The 17,638-nt window shown below is 38.8% G+C and overlaps 1 pseudogene; it reads right to left on the bottom strand.

The window, feature by feature from the left end:
• Positions 1-1,162: 1,162 nt before the first annotated feature.
• LOC118858459 lies at positions 1,163-2,897 on the bottom strand (annotated as a pseudogene).
• Positions 2,898-17,638: the final 14,741 nt, after the last annotated feature.

Genomic DNA, 17,638 nt, shown 5'->3' with positions numbered 1-17,638 from the left:
TACAACTACAAGCATGCTAGACAGTTTCTGCTCTCAAGGCACTTACAGTCTAATTAAAGACAACAGACAAAAGAGAAAATCATAGATTTCTATGTGGGAGAGATTTCAAAGGTCTTTTAGTTCATTTTTTAATATTAGGAAACCAAAGGTGTGTAGTGACTTTCCAAAGTCGAGTGGGTAACATAGAAAGTAGAGACTTAAACCTATGTTCTCACAAGGATGATACAAATCATACCACTCCATTGGCTTATTCTTTCAACTTCCTCTCATAGTGGCAGACTGGATCTCAGAAGGTGACTGCCTATTTCTTCCATGTAGTGTCTTGAGGGTAATACTGAGTGACTCAGGCTTCTAATAGTATCACTGATAAATTCCTATACAGAGTGTTTCCCGAAACAGGGGTGGAGAATCTTTGAATGTTGGAAGGTCTCATTAATATTTAGCTGCAATCAAATAAGGCCACATTAAACAAACTTCAATTAGATATACTTAAAAAGGTGCATTATTTTGTAAAAATCTAGCTACTATATACTTAATAATTTCCAAAAAATGAAAAATATTTTCTAATTTTAAAGTTAACTAACCTTTTAATGACTTTATTGTGTCTGTTTTTGGTTGGAAAGTACTTGAATATTTGGCTGCAGCATGAAGGCCTGCAGTTTTGGTTGATCATATAAATGGGTAGCAGTCAGTGGTGACCTTAAGGATGTCTTGATTTGGGTTAGGAACAAGAATGTAGATTCAGAGCAATAAGTGATTGAAGAGCGAGAAAGCATTTTTCAGGCATGTTGATGAAGGCATGGGTATTTTTTTTGGAAGACTTCACAAAGCATCGAGCAATTTAATCGGCATAAAGAGATTGACAAAATTTTGATATAATTATGCAAATTCTAGCATACTTTTCCTTACCACCATAAAGATTTAGAATGGAGAAAAATTCCCACAAACTTTACTGTAACAAAAACTGACTGCAGTAGATTAACTCTATGTTTTATTTAAGATTTACAATGGAAAAAAATACCCACACGAACTTCACTGTAACAAAAAAAATAACTGCAATATGTAATTGTATGTTTTACTCAAATTTATACCCTAGGACCTGTTATGTAATGGATAGGTAATGAAATGGCATGGAAACACCATTCAACAGAGCTGAAGTCATTTAATCAAACACAATCCAGTAGCTGCGTTCCTGCTCCATGCGACGACTTTCGCAAACCTTTGATACCTCTTCCACTTTCCGCTACAACAGGGCTGAATTTTGATTGAGCCATTGAAGAGAATCCATATGTGCATTCAAAATTTTACAGATCTGTTGGAGTGGGTCACTGGTGTCAGGAGGCGCTCCAGATGTATCCAGGTTCTCAATAATCTCCTTGAGATCTTGGGCCATGCGCTTCAGTTGGGCATCTGTGTTCTCTGCCAGTTTATAAGTTTTTTCTCACTCCTCATCTGCATGCTGCAGGTAGATAGTCCCACTCGGCTCCTTCATGGCCTCCTCTGGAGGGGCCAGCAGGTCCTCCAGCTCTTTCTGCTGTGACAGGATGAAGTCTAATTCTTGGTCCAACCTTTAATGGTTCAGCTTCCCTTTTTCTACTTCTCTGTGTAAAGAAGTAATCTTCTCACCATTCTCCATTAATGTCCGGTCCCAAGCATTCACCTGGTTGGCCTGTTGAAGGAAGTGTTTCTTTTGGTCCTCCAGTTCAAGACTCCATTTTTTGATCAAACTTTCCAGCTGCACGTAAGTCATCGCAGGGTCCACACCGACTTGGGATGCGGGAATCTCTTGATCCACTGTGGGCCTTGGAGCTGCAGCAGCTGAGGGCAAAGTGGCACAGGTGGAAGGAACAATGCTGGTGCCGAGCATTGTCAGTGGCTTTAGATTGAAGCCAAACCCTGAAGTGGTAGCTGAGGTCATAGTAGTGGTAGTAGAAGTGGCTGCACTTGTTGAACCAGGAAGCTTTAATCCAAATCCCAACACTCCAAGACCAGGTGCTGCAATTGAAGTGGATGGGGCCCCAACTGAGACTTGGGGCAGAAGAGACTGGAGGGGAAGAACTTGCTATGGAAGCAAACAATGTAGGCACAGTGGTGGTGGGAGCAGAGGTTGCTGCTGTTGAGAATTTGGGGCCAAAAGTCAAGGCAGGTCCCTGACTGAAGGTTGAGGCCAGTGATGCAGTGGGTACAGAAGTAGACCCAGTGGAGCCCAATAATCCAAATCCTAAACCTGGAGGCTGTCCTCCAAGGCTGAACGAAGTATATGGTTGTGTGGAAGTTGCTGCAGTGGAAGCTAGAGGGGTAGAAGCCAAGGTTAACACTGTAAATGCTGTTGGTTGACTTGCATTCCCTATTGAGCCTAGGTCAAAACCAATGGTCCCCATCTGGGAGGCATTTCCACTGTGGAAAGAGAATCCTATACATAATGTAGGTTGGGTGGTGGTGGTAGTAGGAGAGCCAAAAATAAAGCCAGTAAGTGTTGAGGCCTGGCTTGACACATTGCTTGCTGTGGAATTAGTAAGTGTCCTGCTGCCAAGCCCAAAGCCCGTTGTGATACCTGAAGAGAATGGGGTGCCACTGCTGCCCAAATTTAACTTTGATGTACTTAACCCTAAGGAAAACCCCAGAGTGACAGAACCTGGAGTTGGTGTGGCCTGTGATCCAGAGCTGAAGCCTGGAGTCTGTGTAATTGAGGCAGGGGTGGTTGGGGAGAACAAACTAGTAGCAGGCATGCTTGTGGTAGTCTGGGAGGGAGTCCCAAAATTAAACCTTCCTCCAGAGCCAGGTGTGGAGAAAGAAAAGCCTGGTCCTGGGGTGGTGGTAGTTGTCTTTGCAGGGCCAAAGGCTAAACCACCTCTAATGGCAGGAGATCCTCCAAAATTAAATTGACTCATGATTCCAAACCCACAAAGGCAGCCGCTGCTGTTCCCGGCCTGGAAGTAGGAATGGGTATTACATTGTATTTTTCCGTATTTCAATTGGATCTTTCTTAGCATCAAACAATGACTTTAAAATATCATCTACTGGGGGCGGAGCCAAGATGGCGGCTGGTAAGCACGGACTAGAGTGAGCTCCGTACCTGAGTCCCTCCAAAAACCTATAAAAATGGCTCTGAACCAATTCTAGAATGGCAGAACCCACAGAACAGCAGAGGGAAGCAGGGGCTTCAGCCCAGGACAGCCTGGATGGTCTCTGGGTGAGGTCTATTCCACACGGAGCTGGGAGCTGGGAACGGAGTGGAGCAGAGCCCAGCCTGAGCGGCGTGGACGATCCAGACCAGAAGCCGGGCGGAGGGGGCCCTAGCGCCCTGATTCAGTGAGCTGCGGCAGTTACGAGACTTCTCAACCCACAAACACCAAAGACTGCGGAGAAGGTTAGTGGGAAAAGCTGCGGGAGTGGAAGGAGTTCGCGGTTCGGCTTCCAGCCCCGGGGGCAGCGGAGGTGGGGCAGCTATGGCTGCTGCTGCTTCCAGCTCCAGGCCCACCTGGTGGGAGGAATTAAGTGGCGGATCAGAGCAGGGGTGCACAGCCTGCCAAAGATCTGAGCCAAGTTCGGGTTGGGGGTCCTTGGGGAAGGAGGAGTGCTGCTCTGACAGAGCTGGCACCTCCCCCCCAAACGTAGAACATAGAACTCGTTAGTCTACAAGCAGTCATACCCCACTGAAAAACTCAAGGGTCAAGTTAGTTGGTTGGGAATATGGCCAGGCAGCGAAAACGCGCCCAGATTCAGTCTCAGACTTTGGATTCTTTCTTTGGTGACAAAGAAGACCAAAACATACAGCCTAAAGAAGACAACAAAGTCATAGTGCCTACAACCAAAGCCTCCAAGAAAAACATGAACTGGCCCCAGGCCATAGAAGAACTCAAAAAGGATTTGGAAAAGCAAGTTAGAGAAGTAGAGGAAAAATTGGGAAGAGAAATGAGAAGGATGCGAGAAAACCATGAAAAACAAGTCAGTGACTTCCTAAAGGAGACCCAAAAAAATACTGAAAAATACACTGAAGAAAACAACACCTTAAAAAACAGACTAACTCAAATGGCAAAAGAGCTCCAAAAAGCCAATGAGGAGAAGAATGCCTTGAAAGGCAGAATTAGCCAAATGGAAAAGGAGGTCCAAAAGACCACTGAAGAAAATACTACTTTAAAAATTAGATTGGAGCAAGTGGAAGCTAGTGACTTTATGAGAAATCAAGATATTATAAAACAGAACCAAAGGAATGAAAAAATGGAAGACAACATCAAATATCTCTTTGGAAAAACCACTGACCTGGAAAATAGATCCAGGAGAGATAATTTAAAAATTATTGGACTACCTGAAAGCCATGATCAAAAAAAGAGCCTAGATATCATCTTTCAAGAAATTATCAAGGAGAACTTCCCTGATACTCTAGAGCCACAGGGCAAAATAGAAATTGAAAGAATCCATCGATCGCCTCTTCAAATAGATCCCAAAAAGAAATCTCCTAGGAATATTGTTGCCAAATTCCAGAGCTCCCAGATCAAGGAGAAAATACTGCAAGCAGCCAGAAAGAAACAATTTGAGTATTGTGGAAACCCAATCAGAATAACCCAAGATCTGGCAGCTTCTACATTAAGAGATCGAAGGGCTTGGAATGCAATATTCCGGAGGTCAATGGAGCTAGGATTAAAACCTAGAATCACCTACCCAGCAAAACTGAGTATCATGTTCCAAGGCAAAATATGGAGTTTCAATAAAATAGAGGACTTTCAAGCTTTCTCAGTGAAAAGACCAGAAGTGAATAGAAAATTTGACTTTCAAACACAAGAATCAAGAGAAGCATGAAAAGGTAATCAAGAAACAGAAATTGCAAGGGACTTACTAAAGTTGAACTGTTTTGTTTACATTTCTACATGGAAAGATGATGAGTATGATTCATGAGACCTCAATATTAGGGTAGTTGAAGGGAATATGCATATATATATATATATATATATATATATATATATATATATATATGTGTGTGTGTGTGTGTGTGTGTGTATATATATATGTGTGTGTGTGTATATGTGTATATATATGTGTGTTTATGTATATATATAAGTGAATGTGTATGTATGTATATATCTATGTGTATATGTATGTATGTGTATGTATGTGTATATATATATATGTGTGTTTATGTATATATTTATATATATATATATATATATGTAAAATAGAGAGAGCAGACACAGGGTGAGTTGAAGATGAAGGGAAGATATCTAAAAGAAATAAAATGAAATTAAGGGATGAGAGAGTAACATACTGAGAGAGGGAGATAGGGAGAGATAGAATGGGGTGGATTATCTCGCATAAAGGTGGCAAGAGGAAGCAGTTCTGTGGGAGGAGGGGAGAGGGCAGGTGAGGGGGGAATGAGTGAACCTTGCTCTCATCAGATTTGGCCTGAGGGGGAATACCATACGTACTCAGTTGGGTATCTTACCCCACAGGAAAGAAGAGGGAGGAAGATAAAAAAAAATAAAAGGCTGGGGGATGATGGAGGGGAGGGCAGATGGGGGTGGAGGTAATCAAAACAAACACATTGGAAAGGGGACAGGGTCAAGGGAGAAAATTCAATAAAGCGGGATGGGTTGGGAAGGAGCAAAATGTAGTTAGCCTTTCACAACATGAGTATTGTGGAAGGGTTATACATAATAATACATGTGTGGCCTAGGTTGAATTGCTCAACTTCTTAGGGAGGGTGGGTGGGAAGGGAAGAGGGAAGAGAATTTGGAACTCAAAGTTTTAAAATCAGATGTTCAAAAACAAAAAAAGTTTTTGTATGCAACTAAAAAATAAGATACACAGGCAATGGGGCGTAGAAATTTATCTTGCCCTACAAGAAAGGAAGGGAAAAGGGGATGAGAGGGGAGGGGGGTAATAGAGGGGAGGGCTGACTGGGGAACAGGGCAACCAGAATATAAGCCATCTTGGAGTGGGGGGGAGGGTAGAAATGGGGAGAAAATTTGTAATCCAAAATGTTGTGAAAATCAATGCTGAAAACCAAATATGTTAAATAAATAAATTGCATTTAAAAAAATAAATAAAAAATAAAATAAAATATCATCTACTGAGAATTCAATCAATTCCACCTTTAGTTCTTCTGGTGCCTTGGTGATATCAACTAGGCAAGGCTGAAATGCTAATTTGAGTGTAATGTCATGATTCTCAAACTCAGTGAACCTTTCATTGTATTCTTCATTTAATAGGTCTATAACAGCTGAGTATTCTTCAAATAATTTGCATCAATCATCCTGCTCATCAGTGACTTTTGCTAACTGGGGAAAATATTCATCCAAAATTTCCTTTTGAAGAAGAAGTGTTTTGAAAAAAGATAGCTTTTTTGGAAATGGTTGGATTTTGTCACATATCATATATAGACTTAGTTTTACCTCGAAAAGAAATATTCAAGTCATTTTGATTTGACATGATATCACACAGAAATGCAGCATTTCTACAGAAATCCTCTTTCACTAATTCACATGACTGACTCTGTTCTTCATAAAATTAAACTATCTGTTCTCACAGAGATAAAAGTTTGGCTAAGACCTGTCCCTGTGATAGCCAACACACTTTAGAATGATATGGCAAATCCACACTGAATACCTCATTGTTGAACTTTAGCATGTTACAAAATTGACAATGCCATATTTCATTTGCATGAGCATAACTAAAAGTACTTATAATTATTTGCACAGTGTCACTTAAAATAGTAGCTTTAGCACCAAGATTTTGCTGATGCCAGATATAATGAAAAGAAAGGAGAGTATCTGGTTCTGTTAATACTTTTTTATGTGTGCAGTAAACCCTTCATTTTTTCCTGTCATGGAAGGTGTCCCATCTATACGTATGTTCACTAAATTTACCCAATTCAGTCCAACTTCATCACATTTATCTTGAAAGTTGTTGAAGATATCTGTTCTCTGTTCACATGTGTGCCCAAAGCAAATAAGTCTTCATAGGAAAGAAAATCTTCTCTTATGTCACAAATGAAATATAAAACTTGCACTAAGTTAGTAGTATAAGTAGATTCATTCAATGCAATTGAATGATATATATATGTACATATATATATACACATATATACATATATATTTCCTTTTGAAGCATTGCATGAAGTTATTCTCTTAAGTTCTAGACTAATTTATGCTGCCCATCAGTTATGGTTTTCCTTGAAAGAGGCAGTTGTTTGTACTTTGAAATGTTACCGGGGTCTAAGCATCCTACAATTTAAATAATGCATTCTTTCACAATTTTTACATCCTGCATGGCTCCCCTTTTTTCTTGAGTATATAAGCAACTTTATAAGTTACTTCAGTGACATTATTTCCAGGTCTTAATGCTGCTTGAAAGAATTGTCTTTACTTTTGCTTTTCATCGTTTAATTTCTTCAATAAAACTTTTCACACCTCTCCCTCTAATTTAAAATATTTGTTGCCCTTATGAATGCTATAATGCCGATGAGCACTGAATTTCTTTAATATTGATATTGCAATATCATAAAGCAAACAAATCATCTTCTCTTTAGCACAAACATGATAATATTGCAATTCCCAATCCTCATTAAAAAATCTGTTTTCTTCTTTTAGTGTTCTCTTGGTCTTCTTTGAAATGATGGGCTGTTAAGCAGACAGAATTAAAAAATATTGCTGAGCTGTGCAGCTATTCACAAATTCTGCTTCAAACAGAAACACAATGCACCATTGTCAAAAGCAGATAACAGACTGAAAAGACTGGCATACTCTACCCCCATATACTCTGGCCAACCAGTCTTGTAGTGGTGCCAGCCAGGTGGGGGAAGTTGGAACTAAATCATGAGCATAGCAGTGTCAATTTAGTCTTTATGGCTTATTAGTGTCCTAATTGTGCTGGTTAATTGGGAGGATTTTTGCATTAAAACTTATTTTATTCTTTGATATTTAAAATAAGTTCATTTTAAAAATAAAATGTAAATATAAAAGGCAAACAAGATGTATTAATAAAAGCAAAAGGATTTCTTTGGTAAAATTTGGATTCAGTAAAAACGGCCACACTTAAGGACCTAAAATGCTAGATGTAGCCTTAAGGCCACAGGTTCCTCATCCCATCCAAAACCCTTAACCAGTGGATGATCCTTTCAATTCAATCAACTATTCAATATCAATTAGTTTTATAAGAGGATATACTGAGAAGGTATAGCAAAGGCTGTAACAAACAATTATTCCCCCAAGGACAGGGCATATTCTCCATCCTGTAAACATTTGTTCTCTGAAAAGAGTGGGCTCAAACTTGGAAGGCCAAAGGTACTGAAACAGATGTAGGGAGCACATGTGGCTAAAAGTTGTATCTTGGTCCCGAGAGTCCTTTTCTTCCTAACCATATTCTCAAATGACCACACTTCTGGGTGTAGGATAACTGATGGATGAATCACTCACTTGCTTCTAGGATAAGGACTCTAAGTTTCCTGGCCAGTTCATGAGTGGGATAGGTTAAGCAGGTCACTCTTGAGGGTAAAGTGAAGGGATAGAGCCAGATACTCTCTCTAAGATTCCTATGCATTCTTTTGTTTTTTTTTTTTATCCCCAGAGAACAAATGTATGCAGGATGGTAGATTGTGCCCTGAGCTGGAGGGACTCTTGTCTGCTTCACTCTTTGCTATACCTTCTTAGTATACTTTCATGAATTAATGAATTCTTAATCCTATAATCATTTAATGTTATACATTGACTTTGCTCCTCAACAGAATCTATCAACGTAATTGCTACCAATTCCTGTTGTTTGACTACTGATAGTTCTTCTGACCTAAAGCTTGTAAGATCATAATCTGGCATATTTCATCTGGAAATACACTGTTAAAAATAATTTGAGTAGAGGAAATATACTCATAAAATGCCAACCTCTTTATTATTCATCATTTACATACAATAAATATGTAAAGGTAGTAGAAAACAAGAAACCTTCCTTGATTCATTCTAATGCTACTGTCATACTTTTATCGATTATCTACAATATATTCTGTATTTATCTTGTTTGTACATAGTTGTTTGCATATTGTCTTGCATATCAAACTGTGAGGTCCTTGAGAGTAAGCACCATCTTTTGTCTTTCTTTGTATCCTGAGGGCTTAGCTCAGTTCCCAGTATATAATTAGCATTTCATAGATACATAATGACTAATGAAGTCATCTTTATTCTTCAATAGTTTGAAAGATTTATAATTATATGGAGGTAGGTACTTCCTCCTTTGGTGGAAGCTAAATGTCTCCAAATATTTGAAGAAGTTTTCATGAACTGCTGTAGCAAATGAGGCTCTCTGAATTCAACTGGACAGGTTTTTAAGTGACAGATACACAGTCTATTGATAAGGTAGCAGAATCATAGACTCTCAGAATTGCAAAGATTTCAGATGCTATCTACCGTAGACCTTAATAGGATACAATACAGTATGACAAAGAAGTAATCATCCAATGTCCTCCCAAACACATATGGTCTTAGGTAGCTCAATATTGCTGGGTCTAATTATACAAGTTTTCGACAACTCTCTTTGTTATGAAGCTTCTGCTTATTTTGAGTCAAAATGTGCCCTTTGTATAATATCCAACAACTGCTCCTATTTTTATCTTTTGAGGTTGAAGTAAAACAAATCCAATCCTTCTTTCACATGTCATTCCTTCAAATACTTGAGGGTAGCTATCCTCTACTTTGAAAGGGCAGCTAGGTGGTACAGTGGATAAAGCAGCAGACCTAGAATAAAGAAGACTCATCTTCCTGAGTTCAAATCTGACCTCAGATACTTACAAGCTCTGTGACTCTGGGCAAATCATTTAACACTGTTAAACTCAGTTTCCTCACCTGTAAAATAAGCTGGAGAAGGAAATGGCAAGCCACTCCAATATCTTTGCCAAGAAAAGACCAAATGGCATCACACAATTTAGACATGACTGAACAACAACAAAAATAACAACAAAAACCTTGTACCTCATCTCTAACAATCCACTTTTACATAGGTTAAACATCCCCAGTTCCTTCTATGGATTATCATAAGGTGTAATTTCCAGCCTCTTCATAATCTCAATAACCATCTTCTTGATGAACTCCAACAAGTCTCATAGTATTGATCTTTCTACTAAAAGATAATTAGATTTAGAATCAGAGGATTTGGGGTTCAAATCTTGGCTTTGCTACTCACCTATGTGACCTTAGATCAGTCCCTCAATTTCTTTGGATATATTGAGAGTTGAACCAACTCACTAAGATCCCCATTTAATCCTATAGTCATGTAATATTCTATCTTGATGTTACTAAAACTGGTTTATACAGAACAACATTCTAGATGTTATTAACTAGGACAGAGTATAGAGGGATTAACACATACATCATTGTCCACACTATGTTGTTATTAGTGTAGCTTTATACTGTATAATAAGTTTGTGGGTCTAAGATTTCATACTTATGATGCATGCTAAATTCGCAATCAACTAAAACCCCTAGGTTTGTTCCCGTGAACTGTTGTCTCCCTGCAACAAACCCTACTTGTACAATTGTTTTTTTGAACTTGTGTAGTGATTTAAATTGATAAGCATTCTATTAAATTTCACCTCCCCATTCTCACCAGTCAAGATCTCTTGCAATTCTAGTCCCAATGACAAACCAATAAAATGTAAGTTCCCTAAGGAAAAAAACTGTTTTTGCATTTTATCTTTGTATCCCTGGTGCTTAAAACCATTCCTGGAACAGATGAAGCATTTAATCTATGCTTGTTCTTAGGGGTTTGCTTGTTTGCTTTCCTACTTCTGTTTATTGCACTGCCATCCAGTATTTGAAATCCTTCTAGGTTGTTAAGCAATGTGAGAATCTGTGTTCTGCTGGCATGGCCTCTGAGAATCCAGAGTGAGGTCTACACCAGGATAAAACATCAATAGAAGACCTCTCTTTCATAGTTTTTAATATACTAATAAATACTTGTGTAATGAATGTATGAATAAAACCGAATAAATGCTAAAACTATATTGGAAAGGGCAATTGTTATAATTATTTGATAAAGACAGAGGTATCTTTGGAAAACTCTAGCAATACAGTGGCTTAGAAACATTTTTCAAATGGAACAATTATATAAATCTCCTTTCTGTGGAGAATCAATATAAGTAAAAGTACTTAGAGCAACATGTTGCTGGTGAGGCCATTTCATAATAACAGAGTATCAAAATAAGTTTAATGGAGGTAATATCTGAGCAGCTTGAAATCATTTTCTCTCTGCCTTTATGACATTAATCTATGTGTAATTTGCCTATCAGAATTGCAGTGTCAAAATCATGTGAACAATCCAATGCTATTTAATAAACATCTATTTGGTTAGAAAGATAGCATCATTTAGAAGGAAAAATATTAGAATTTGGAGAATTTGGTTTCTATTCCTACATCTATCTCTGACTGTGTGTTTATAACCAAGCTATTTAGTTTCACTGGTCCTCACTTTTTGTAGGAGTTTTTTTGTTATTTTTTTGAAGCTGACTCTCCCTATCTTACCCACACTGGAATGGCAGTGACCATTTGCAAGTCTTCTTTCACGCTGATTGTCACAGTAGCTGTGACTTGCTTGATTTCACAGTTGGGCTAGTTCACCCCATCTTAGGAATCCTGGTGTCTCCATCCCGTAGGGTCTCACCATAGTGTGGCTGGACCAATGCCTTATCAACTTAGCTCATTGCCCATTTCAAATCTCTCAATTTCTATAGTTCCATCAGACTCAACCTCCATGGTAGCAAGAACTACAAGCATTCACTATACAGATGTCACTTTTGAAAATTCAGTATAGTTGAACAAATCTATGATTTAAGTATAAAATGCTTCCCTTTTGCCCATTTATCAGATGATTTATACATCACAGAATTTTTTAAAGAAAAATGGTAAGCTTTATTTTCCCCAGTGATTAATACTTTTATTTGTAATATGGACATAAGGAAGGTTTCTGAAATACAAGACAGGTTGCACTGTGCCAATGCCTGCATTTTTTGAACAAATTTTCATGAAGTACTTCCTACAAGAAAGACAGCATGACTAGTATTGCAGAGCATTCAAAGCTAGTTATATGTAACCACAGTTCCAAAGCCCATCAGTATAGGACTCTGAAATCTAGGAGTCTCTTTCATGTCCCTATCCTCAGCTTGCTATATTAGGGACTTCAGGGCCCCTTGGCTAAGATCTATACCTCTCTTGGTTCAGCTGAGGTGCCTACTTCCCATTGGGAGAGTTTCACTCTGGATTATATAGTAAATATTCTCCCATGTATATTTTCTTTTATTCCTCTTTTGCTATCAAATTGGATAAATTAATTTCTTAGATAAATGCTATGTGTGTCCACGGTGAAATTGCTATTTGTTGGGGAGGAAATCAAGCCATGAATATAAAATTGGGGGTTCTGCTCTCCCCTAACTGATGAAACAATGTTTAGAACTTAGATTGAACCTGAAATCCATATCTGCTAGATTAATAGTATTTAAGGGAGCAGAGACATATAATCCAACCCCAGTCCTCCTCCTTCTGAAGATAGCAGAGTGGCAGCCATTCTCTGCCTTCTGCTTCATGCTTCTACTCCTGGCAGGAATTAAAATTTTTCTTAGAGAGGATGGAAGGACCAAAGGCTAAAGTATGTCTATTCTGCCTCCCTTTAAGCCACACAAAGACACCCCCATGCAACATTTGGGGAATATCCCCAGATACATATAACTATATAAAATGGTATATATATAATGTGGACAAAGAAGTGGAGATCACAGTCCTTGTCCTCAAGGAATTTTTAAGTTACAGTAGTCAATGATCTTTGACATTCCTGTTGTAATTTGTTGGGGTGCCACAAACCACATTCATATAAAACATTGAAATTAATCAATAAATGCTATATGTGTTCTGACTGCTCTACTTACCAGCCAGACATTTTCCCCATTCTGTCCTTCTCCTCAGGCCTCCACATTCCCTGCGACACAATAATATTGAAGAATATTACATAAACTTAGTTGATAAAGGAGCAGCAGGGTTTAAGAGGATTAACTCCAATTTTGGAAGAAGTTCTACTGTGGTTAAAATGTTATCAAACAGCATTGCATAATACAGAGAAATCTTTGTGAAAGGAAGAGTCAATCGATGCAGCAAACTTCTTTGTTGTCTTATTTTAAGAAATTGCCACAGCCTCCCCAACCTTCAGCAGCCACGACCCAGATCAGTCAGCAGCTATAAACACAAAGGCAAAACCCTCTACCAGCAAAAACATTATGACATGCTGAAGGCTTAGATGATGGTTAACATTTTCTTAGCAATAAAGTATTTTTAATTAAAGTGTCTACATTGTTTTTTGATATAATACTATTGCACACTTAATAGACTGTATTACAGTGTAAATGTAACTTTTATATGCCCTGGGAAACTTTGAAAATTGTGTAATCTGCTTTATTGCAATAACTGCTTTATTGTTATAGTCTGGGACCAAACATGCAATATCTCTAAGGTATGCCTGTATAAAAGTTACTATTATATTATTTTATCTAATCCTCACAACAGAACCACGAGTGACACAGGAAAGAAATGTAACATTAGAAATAGTGTTTGGACTTGGCAAACAAAATACTTGAATTCAAATTCTGATCTGCCATTTACTAGCTCTATGTCCCTTATGAGCTTCAGTTCCCTCAGTTATAAAAGGGGAGGAGGGGGAATATAAGTAATACCTAACGCACATGAATGTTTTGCATCTTAAGGGAGATAATGCTACAACAAGGCTATCTCTAGTTTTTCAAAGTCCTATGGAAAAACATAGGAAGAAGAGATCCCAGTGGTCTGAGAGGATTACAAAAAGGAGCAAGAATTTGAACTGAGAATTGAACAATGATGAATAAGATTTTGTCATGTAAAAAGGCAAAGAGGGGGCCTTTCAGGCAACAGGAGTAAAGGTGTTTAAAAGTTCCTTAAGACTTTTGATGCTCTTTTGAAGATTACTCTATAATGAGCAATCATGAGTAAAATGATACTTTTATTACATAAAGTTCACCTCAGGAAATAGTGGGAAATAAGAGTGAAAAGGCAGGTTGTAGCCCTGATGATTGTTCTTGTTAATTAGTCATGTGCAACTCTGTCAGATTTGGGGTATTCTTGCTAAAGATTCTGAAGTAGTTTGTTATTTCCTTCCCCAGCTCACTTTATAGATGAGGAAACTGAGGCAAACAGGGTTAAGTGACTTGCCTAGGTTCAGACAGGTAGTAAGTATCTGAAGCCAAATTTGAACTCAGATCTTCCTGGCTTTAGGCCTGGCACTCTATCCACTGCACCAACCTGGGAGCCTGCCCTGATGTTTGAGTATCTCGAATTCCAGTCTTAGAAATTTGAAGTTCATCCAGGGAAAACTGGAAGCCATTAGAAGAGTTTCATAATGGAGTGGCATATTCATACTGTTTGCAAGAAATATGTGTAAAATACTTTAAGGTTTACAAAGCACTTAGTGTGCCTCATCTTCAAGTGATCCTCACAACAACACAGTGGTATGAATACTTCAGGTATTATTATCTGCCTTTTCTTATTGAGGAAACTATGCCTCAGAGAAGTGACTTTTCTGTGCTCATATACCTGGTAAGTTCCAGAAATGAGATCTAAAGAAATGTCTTTTCTGACTACAGGTCTAGCTCTCAACTATGCCAAATTGCCTCTTGTGTGATAAAAAAATAGTGTTTTTGTATATGCTGATGGCAGGATTTGAGGATATAAAAGCACTATGGATTAAAAAGAGTAGAGAGGCAGGGAGACTAGCTAACAGACAGTAAGCTAACTCAGGAATGAGACAGAAAGAAATTGGATTATCCTGGTAGTAATGCCTTATTGATTCTACCTCCACATCTCCCACATCTAATCCCCTCTTTCTACTCAGAGGAACACCTCTCTACACATCCTCCTTAATATTCAGCTAGGGTATAGGGACAATCTCCCAACTGTCCTGTCTTCCTAAACTTTCTACCCCTCTTCAATATATCATTCACACATTGTAACAACAATGTTACTAGCAGCTGCTGTGGGGTTTGAGTCTAGTAACACCAGCACACAGGAAGGCTGCCAGCATAGATTCTTAGATCTGCTTTTCTAAGGAAAGCAACTTTAAAGGGTTAACAATCCCACTTTAATCAAATTTACATACATCATTCACTTAGTTCACAGGAAAAGCCAGCACCCTGAACTTAAGAGCAAATACAAGCAGAAGTTACAGGGACAATATTAACAGAGCAAGCACACACAATTATCAACAGACCAGCCTCTAGCTATCTGACCAAAGAATTACAGAGTTACCAGAGACAGAGGCACCAACGTCTGGGTTTTCAAAGCCGGTGGGCTCCAGTGGCTACCCAGAGTCTCATCTGGTCAAATCCCAGGGCACTCTTCCAGTGAATGAGAGCCCCAAAGCAAAATGCTAAACTCCGAGTATATATACCCTTCTTAGGGCCCAAAGGCTTCACACCTAGTAGCAAAAGGGTGTGGGCCTGGGGCTTTGCACCTAGCAAGACTTAATCAAAGGTGCTTGATTACTTTAGCATTCTAAAAGAGAAAACAGTAAAAAAAAAGTCCCTCCTTAATTACCATTACAAGATGTCACTCTTATTACTTAACTGAAGTGGGCCCATATCATTGCCTTAGTCAACTAACATTTATTAAATGGTTACTATGTGCAAGACCACTAAATGCTGGGGATATAAAGAAAGGAAAACAACCTAGCAAGACTTAATCAAAGGCACTTGATTACTTTGGCATTCTAAAAGACAAAACAGTAAAAAAAAAAAGTTCCATGCTAATTACTATTGAACACATCTACAAAAGTACTATGATTAAAGCACAACTAATACCAAGTCAGTTCCCCAAACAACAAGCTCTAGTGGTTCCCTGGTGCCTCTAAGATCAAACACAATCTCCTCTGTTTAGCATTTAAAGACTATCATAACCTAGTTCCAGTCTGACTTAAATCCTCTTCACAGTATTTGTAGTAAAACCAAACTTCCTTCTTCATGGTCCTCATGCACATCAAGAGTAGAGACAATGTAGGGTTGTCTATAGACTATTAAACCAGGAGATGAGAAGGACTGGGTTCAAATCCCACCTCAGATATTCACTATGTTCTTGGACACAAGCCTTGTAACTTCTACGTGCCTCAGTTTCTTTATCTATAAAATTAAGGTGACTGGTCTTGATGTCCTCAAGGTCCTTTGTAGTTCAAATCCCTAATCTTAAGATCCTTCTTTTTGTGTCCCTCAACTCGAAATCTGCAATGAACTCCGTCCTTCCTCCCTCCCCCTGATCTCTTAGAATCCCTAGCTTTCTTCAAAACACATTTCAAGAGCCACCTTCTACATGCAGTCATTCCTGATTCCCCCAGCTTTAAGCACAGATCCCCTGTGTAGAATGAAATTCACTATTTATATAGTTAATATATACTTATAGGGTTACATTTTGGGGCGGGGAGGGTTTCCCTGATAGTATTTAGTAACTGCAGGTCAGAGACTGCTTCATTTTAACGTCCATATTCCCAGTAGTGCTGACCAAAGATCCTATAACATAGTAGCTGCTTAATAAATACTTGTTGAGTGATTTGGAATAAAAATTATAACTAGCATCTTTATCATAGTTTAAAGTTTGCAAAGTACTTTACATATTATCATGTCATAAAACCTTATGACCAACCTATGATACAAATACTACAGCTTTTGCTACTCCCCCCTGTTTTACAGATTAGGAAATTGAGGTAGAGGGAGTGTGAAAAGCTTACCCATTGTCACACAGTTAGCAAATGCCTGTGATTTTATTTGAACCTGTGCTGTATGACTCCAAGCCCAATACTCTGTACTTAGTTAACTAGATGCCTCAGCAACAAGGATGGAAAGAAGAAAAGATATGAGAGATATTTTATTACAAAAGCTCTTGATTTTTTTTATGATGAATCCAATCTCTATCCGTAAATTCTCTGGGTCAGCAGCAACAGTGGACACCCAGGGGCAATGTTACAGGCAGCCCCTGGTGGGGGGCTAGGAAAAGGTCTAGTCCTAGATCCTTTACTCAGTTCACCGAGCTGGCTGGCTGGCAGAATATTGACTTTTCTCTACCTTAAAGCAGTACTTCTGTGGGAGACCTATGGCTCTCAGTTCTTCCGTCTTCTTTCTAAAAACAAACAAAAAATATTAAGCCCTTACTGTGTACCAGGCATTATGCTAAGTGCTGAGGACATAAATATGAAAAGAAAGAAAACCTCTACCCTCAGTGAGCTCATATTGTAAATAGAAGAAACATCACAGGGGCAGCTAGGTGGCACAGTGAATAGAGCACCGGCCCTGGAGTCAGGAGGATCTGGGTTCAAATACGGCCTCAGACACTAGACATTTACTAGCTGTGTGACCTTGGGCAGCTCACTTAGCTCCCCTTGTCTTGCCTCCTCCCTTCATAAAACAAAACGCACACAGAGAGGTGAATGATGATCAGAGAAAAGATTTTGGCCATGGGGTGAGAGGTGGGAGTAGGAGTGGGTGGAGGCAACAGAGAAGGTAAGTTGGTCCACAGGGCAGTCAATTTTCACAGCCTTTACAAAAGCCATTGATTTGTTTACTTGAGATAAGTGGGGATCAGAGACCAAATGACTTGCCTAT

The sequence above is a fragment of the Trichosurus vulpecula genome, chromosome 7, assembly GCF_011100635.1.
Source record: "Trichosurus vulpecula isolate mTriVul1 chromosome 7, mTriVul1.pri, whole genome shotgun sequence".
NCBI classification, from domain to species: domain Eukaryota; kingdom Metazoa; phylum Chordata; class Mammalia; order Diprotodontia; family Phalangeridae; genus Trichosurus; species Trichosurus vulpecula.
The sequence above is the reverse complement of the archived record's forward strand: the minus strand, read 5'-3'. Positions and strand labels throughout refer to the sequence as shown.